The following is a 7,386-nucleotide window of genomic DNA, read 5'->3' as shown; positions in this document are numbered from 1 at the left end:
TCAATAAATATACACAATATTTCAGAACCAATACTAGGTATTGGTTCTAAGATAGAAGGTAAGGGTTTAAAAAATCAGAACAAATATTGGGGCTAGCTGGGTGGCAGAGTAGATCGAATCAACCCTGAGGATGGGGCTCAAATCTGGCCTCAGACACTTCACAGTTGTATGACCCCGAGCAAGTCACTTAACTTCCATTGCCTAGCCCTTTCCATTCTTCTGCCTTACAACCAATACATTATATTGATTCTAAAACAGAAGGTAACGATTTTAAGAATAAACATTGAGGAATCAAAGAAAAATAATTTTAATGGGTAGGAGTGACCAGGGATTTACTTCCAGTCCTGAGGGATATCCTAGCCCTGTGGATGGACTGATAGATTTGGGATGAGGAGATTCAAATTTAAATTCTGCCTCAAGGGGAGACCATTTGCATTCAGCTGTGTACAAACAAGATACAAGCTGGATAAAGAACTGATAACTAGAAGCATGAATCCCATGGCTTTACATATATATTTTTCTCTAAAGTGGGGCAGGGGAGAGAAGGAGACACCTCAGAACGTTAACATAACAAAGAAACAAATATTTTACAAGATATATTCAGGATAAAACGGAGGCCATTTCAAAGGGGAGGCACTCCCATTAAAGGGGGATAGGAAAGACTTTTTGCAGAAGGTCCAATTTTAGCTAACATTTAAAGGAAGCCAGGGTGACCAGGACAGGGAGAGGGAGCACATTCCAAGCCTGATGAACAGCTAATGAAAATGCCCACAGCTAAGAGACTTGTTCTAGGAATAGCAAGAACAGGATTACTAGACTGCGAATTATACGGAAGACTGGAAAATTTAAGAACTTTGGAAATGTAGGAAGATCCCACTAAGGGCTTAGAGGACTCTAAAAGCCAAACAGAATAACTTCATTTGATCCTGGAAGTAATAGGGAGCCACTGGGGTTTGTTGGGTAGGGGAATGACATGATCAGAACTGAACTTTCAGAAGATCAATTTAACACCCGAGAGGAGGATAGGCTGGGGTGGGAGAAATTCAAAGCAGGGAGATAAACCATCAGCCTACTGCAATAGTCCAGGTATGAGATGATGAAGGCCTGAGCCAGGGTAGAAGCAGCATTGGAGAAGAAAAGGGGCATGCATATACAATCAATTTCTTTAAATTTAAAAAACATACCTTGGGGGGCAGCTGGGTAGCTCAGTGGATGGAGAGCCAGGCCTAGAGATGGGAGGTCCTAGGTTCAAATCTGACCTCAGACACTTCTCAGCTGTGTGACCCTGGGCAAGTCACTTGACCCCCATGGCCTAGCCCTTACCACTCTTCTGCCTTGGAGCCAATACACAGTATTGATTCCAAGATGGAAGGTGAGCGTTCAAAAAAAAACACACAAAAGAACCCCTTTACTTTCTGCCTAGGCCAGACAAACTCACTCCCTTCCCTCCTCTTCTAGCTCCCCTCCTGCCCACTGTAACAGTTAAAATTTAGGGAGACTGAGGCAGGTAGAAATTAGTTTCTCTCTGCAAGGAGTATTATATTTTATGAGGTTTATTAAAGTTAAGGATTAAAAGAAAATACAGGATAAGAAAAACCACGTGTCTAGGCCAGAGGCCTAGACCTCACCTACATTATGGAAAGAGCCGCGTCTGCTCCAAAACGGAAGTCCAAAAAGAGCCCTCAAAAGCCTTTGTAATCAGCTTAAGTACTTTCTCGATGTCGCCCACCTCAGAATTCCGCGAGATTACAAAGCATTTTGGGGAAGTGGAGCAAGGGCTTGTGGGGACTGAAGTCCAGAGTTCAAATCTCAATTTTACACCACTTTCATTTCCCTTAACTTTTCAGTTCCATTTCACACGTTGTGTCACTCCAATAGAATATAAGCTCCTTGAGGGCAATGAATGTCTGTGGTTTTGCTTGTATTTGTATTCTTAGGGCTTAGCCTGCGTCACTCTGATGGTGGACTGATGAGATCTCAGAAAAGCAAGCAGAGTGAGTAGGGCTACCTTTACTTAATAAAGGCTAAGTGATGACCTGAGGGAAAGCAAGACCAAGGCTCCGATCATCTCTGTGACAGCCCCAGAGTCTGTGCCCCACTGTTTGTGCTGTGACCTGGTTCAGGCAGGCAGGCTTGGCATCTGGTGACTGACCACATGAATTCAGATTGGAGAGCAGCTTCTAGGCCATCTGCTCCAAAGCCTTCCTAGTGGGATGTCCTTTTCCCTTTAAGTCTTGTTGCTGAGTCAAGGCGGCTCCATGTTCTAAGAGAAACAGTCAATGGAAGGGACTGTTGCTGTGTTTGAGGCTGACTCACAGATCTGATACAAGAAGTTGCTAAATGTTTCCTGTGATAGAATGTTCTCTGCTCGAGAGATATGGACATCAAAACCCACAGGATGATGGCGAGCCCAATGTAATCCATCTGTTTATTGTTAGAACCCTGATAGATAAGGAAAGAGGGAAGAGAGGGGATTCAAGGAGAGATACCAGCACCGAAGCAGCTTAGTTTAAGGATGGAAGTGAGTGATTGAATCTACGCACTGCTGCTCTTGGAAAGTAAACCCAGGGGCAGCTAGGTGGCACAGTGCAGAGTCAGGACTAGAGTCCGCAGGAATCAAGTTCCAATTTGACCTCAGACACTCGGCTGAGGTGGAGCCATACAGAGAGATATTAGACAAATACAATGTAGCTCAACAATTCAGCTCAACAACAGAAATATCTACTCAATATGGAGGTTACGTTCATTTAGGGACACATTTGGACAGTTCCGGAAATACACAGAGGACAACAAAATTTGTAGTTTCAGAATTGCAAGGTTCCCTTAGCACATGGGTTTTATTCACTCATGTACCTCCTTGGCAGTTTTCTGTGCTTCCACTATCACCCCGAGATAGAGTACAATGGAAGGAAAACATGATGTAAATGCATGCGTAAATGGTAAAGTATTTTATGATTCATGTGCTTGCTTTGATATATGAGCATCAATGATATTTTTTATTATTTCTTTTGCCTTAGTGCTAAGCAAATAGTTACGTTTAAAATCTGAAAGTATTATAAATGGCTGATTATATGAATGCAAAGACATCAATGGCACTTAAGATCTAAATTAATTAATTAATTAATTAATTTTTAATGTTAATTAATTTTTAATATTAATTAATTTTTAATTTTAATTTTAAAATTAATTAATTAAAATAATATTAATTCATATTAATAAATTTATTAAGAAACTATATTTCTTTCAACAGGGTTAACCCAACGATTCTCAGAGAATGTAAGTGTAATTGAGTAGTAGTAACCCTCCTCTGGGAAATTAAACTAATTTATCTAAGTTACCTAAATATCTAAAAATCCCCAATTAAAGACTACATTGAAAAACAAAAGAAGAAACAATCCCATCTCAGAAAAAGAAATTGAACAAGCCATCAATGAACTCCCTAATGCATTGCTGATGGAGTTGTGAATTCTTCCAACCATTCTAGAGGGCAAATTGGAACTATGCCCAAAGAGCTATAAACCAATGTATACCCTTTGATTTAGTAATACCACTAATAGATCTGTATCCCAAAGAGATAAAAGAAAAGAGAAGGGAGAGGACCTACTTATACAAAAATATTTATAGCTACTCTTTTTATTGTGGCAAAGAATGGAAATTGAAGGAATGTCTATCAACTGGGGAATGGCTGAACAAACTGTGGCATATGATGGTGATGGAATACTATCATGCTGCAAGAAATGATGGACAGGATAATTTCAGGAAAAAGGTAGAAAGATCCACGCAAACTGATGCGGAGTGAAATAAGGAGAACCAGTAGAACATTATACATAGTGAACAACAATGTTCTGGAATGATCAACTGTGAAAGACTTAGCTACTCTCAGTAATACAATGATCTAGGACAATTCTGAGGGACTTATGACAAAGACTACTATCTACCTCCAGAGAAAGACCTGTTGGAATTGGAATGCATATCAAAGCAAATTTTAGTTTATTTGGATTTTTATTTTGTGGTTTTGGTTTTATATTATTTTTCTCTTACAAAAATGAACAATATGGGAAAATGTTTTGCCTGATAATACACGTATAATCCAGATCAAATTGCTTTTGGTAGTTCTAGGAGGAGTAAAGAAAGAGGGAAAGAAGAAATTTGGATAATATAATTTCAGAAAACTTACATGAAAATTTGTTATTACATGGCGAAAATTTATCACACCAATGCAAAACCTCCAAGCTAAATATTTTTTTTGAGAGGGAGCCAAACTCCCAATAAAGCCAGACCCTGGTCAAGATCAAGACCAGAGACCTTAGGAGATAGTCTTTTTATGCCAAGAAATATGATGATGTGACAGTAAAAAAAAAACAATCAAAATTAAAATCAAATGAATGAAAAAAATCTTTCTCGTTGATGGTTTTTTTTTTTGCACTGAATGTGATGACTTTATTGATAGTACACAAGATAGGACTCTATGCTCACACACACACACACACACACACACACACACACACACACACACTGCAAGGGTGCTTTGGGGCAGGGATGTGAACAGGGCATGGGATCCCCAGCATAGGGACATAGGTTATTATGGATGTGGGCTCCCCAGTGGTGGAACTACTCTTGTTTTGGCTGGGGATGAAGATCCACGGCTTCCATTTTACTCCTTGGAGGCCATATACATCATGAGATCTATTACATGGTGCCTATAACCGTACTCATTGTCATACCAAGAAATAAGTTTGACAAAATGGTCGTTGAGAGCAATACCAGGGTCAACATCAAAGATAGAAGAGTGGGTGTCACTGTTAAAGACACAGGATACAACCTGGTCCTCTGGGTAGCCCAAGATGCCCTTGCTTCACCACCTTCTTAACATCATCATATTTGGCAGCTTTCTCCAGGCAGCAAGTCAGATCCACCATGGATACATTGGGAGTAAGAACGTGGAAGGCCATGCTTGTGAGCTTCCTGGTCAGCTCAGGTATGACCTTACCCACAGCCTTAGCAGCCTTAGAAGCAGGAATGATATTCTGGGCAGACTCACACCCATCTCACCCCAGCTTGGCAGAGGGGTCATCTACTGTCTTCTGGGTAGCAGTAATGGCATGGACCATAGTCATGAGTCCTTCCACAATGCTGAAGTTGTCATGAATGACCTTGACCAAGGGTACCAAGCAATTGGTAGTGCAGGAGGTATTACTGACAATCTTGAGGGAATTATCATATTTCTCACGGTTCACCCGGATCACAAACATTGGAGCATCAGCAGAAGGGGCAGAGATAATGACCCACTTGACTCCACCCTTCAAGTGAGCCCTGGCCTTTTCCATGGTGGTAAAGACACCAGTGGACTCCACAACGTACTTGGCTCCAACATCTCCCCATTTAATGTTGGCAGGATCCCACACCTGGAAGATGGTAATGGTTTTTCCATTCATTATCAGCTTTCCATTCTCTGCCTTTACAGTGCCCTTGAACTTGCCATGGGTGGAATCACATTGGAACATGTAAACCATGTAGTTGAGGTCAATGAAGGTGTCATTGATGGCCACAACTTCTACTCCACTGGCCCTGATCACCAGTCATACAATATGGCCAAATCCATTGACTCCGACCTTTATCATCTTGTCTAAGGGATGTGACTACAGCAGAGGATCCTGGCAGAGAGCTTGGGAGAAGAGCTGAGAGCTATGGGCAGTTCTTAATTAATGACACAAGTGCTGATTAAACTAGAGAGTGTAAAAGAAGATCACTTTGAGTGGTAACTTAAGTCTATTATTATTACTGACCTTCCTAAGGCCTTAAGTTAGGGTCTTGGTGTCTTTTACTGATGATTATGGTGTAATATTAGCAGTCAGCAGTTTGGTTAACAGTTATATATGAACAATGGTAACCCTCCACCTCCTGTGTGGCTGTCTTGCTACACAAACAAGACCATACTTCCTCTTTTTTTGTCTGACCATCCTGTTATACACCCAAGAGGGATGTGCTAAGATTAATGGAAGCTCTTGGAATATAGGCCTAAGGGCAAATGCCTGTAAACAAGATTTGATACCACTCTAAACTGTAATTTTCTTAGCTAAGGTTTATAATTTTTTACAAAGCAAACTATATTCTTTGACTATTAACTCAAACCTAATAATTGTGTTATGAAAATAATCATAAAGGCTAATACTATTGCAATCATAAAAGGAGGGGAGTGGTTCCACACTCACAGTTGGTAAAATAAAACATCTTAATAATAAAAGAAAAATAAGAAAGTAGTTGGAGACCCTTTAGAAGAATAAGATATATGCTATTGATTTGACTTGGACGACAATTTCTCAGGTAATACAAAGAAAAGATGAGAAGGGGAAAACATGGTATTGATCATAACTGATGAGATCCTGGATAGCACAGTGAGCAGGGTCAGTTTTACTTGTAGTTAGAGGAGAGCTGGTGGTCCTAGATCACTTCAGATCAGTTAAGATTGGCCCCTCTTAATTGAGAGATGCCAGGATTTGTACCATAAAGACATTACAATTTAGAAATATAGGAGACTATAAAGATCTCCTCATTTTACAGATGAAGAAACTGAGATATTTGTCTAAGATCATGCAATTAGTGAATTAGCAGAGCCAGCTGAGAGGCAGCACAATATAGTGGTATAATGGTTCAGAATACCTAGGTTCAAATCCCAACTTTGTCAACTGTGTGATCTTGAGAAAATCAGTTTCTTTCTCTATTTCTTAACTTCTTCATCTTACCTGAGCCTCCACCTCAACCCTAACATTTCTCCAACAGCCATCATTCTCAATCTTGAGAGTTACAATTGAGTTGTATTGTTAAATTAGAACTTTATTCTAGGGGGCAGCTGGGTAGCTCAGTGGATTGAGAGCCAGGCCTAGAGATGGAAGGTCCTAGGTTCAAATCTGGCCTCAGACACTTCCCAGCTGTGTGACCCTGGGCAAGTCACTTAACCCCCATTGCCTAGCCCTTACTACTCTTCTGCCTTGGAGCCAATACTCAGTATTGACTCCAAGATGGAAGGTAAGGGTCTAAAAAAAAAAAAAGAACTTTATCCTATTCTGGAGGCTAACATCATTTGTATTCCCCTGTAAAATTAAACATCTTTTTTTGTACTGCATCTATAAAAGGTATGATTCTGTTATCTCTATGTTCTATTCTAACTCTAGATAATATGAATATCCTGAATCACATCTCTAACCTTCCCTAACACATAGGGAAAATAACATATGATCTGATCAATCAACCAATGAATATTTAAGTGCCACTGTGGGCCATACCCTATGCTAAGCACTGGATCACAAACCCATTGTGAGGGATTCTCTGGAAAATCAAGGATAACAGGAAAAAAAACTAGAAATAGGCAAATGCCCTAATTTTTTT

At 40.1% G+C, this 7,386-nt stretch overlaps 1 pseudogene; it reads right to left on the bottom strand.

The window, feature by feature from the left end:
• Positions 1-4,483: 4,483 nt before the first annotated feature.
• On the bottom strand, positions 4,484-5,684 carry LOC100011679 (glyceraldehyde-3-phosphate dehydrogenase-like; annotated as a pseudogene).
• Between the last annotated feature and the right edge of the window lie 1,702 nt (positions 5,685-7,386).

The sequence above is a fragment of the Monodelphis domestica genome, chromosome 6 (genome assembly GCF_027887165.1).
Source record: "Monodelphis domestica isolate mMonDom1 chromosome 6, mMonDom1.pri, whole genome shotgun sequence".
Lineage (NCBI taxonomy): Eukaryota > Metazoa > Chordata > Mammalia > Didelphimorphia > Didelphidae > Monodelphis > Monodelphis domestica.
This window is presented reverse-complemented; position numbering and strand designations above follow the sequence as displayed.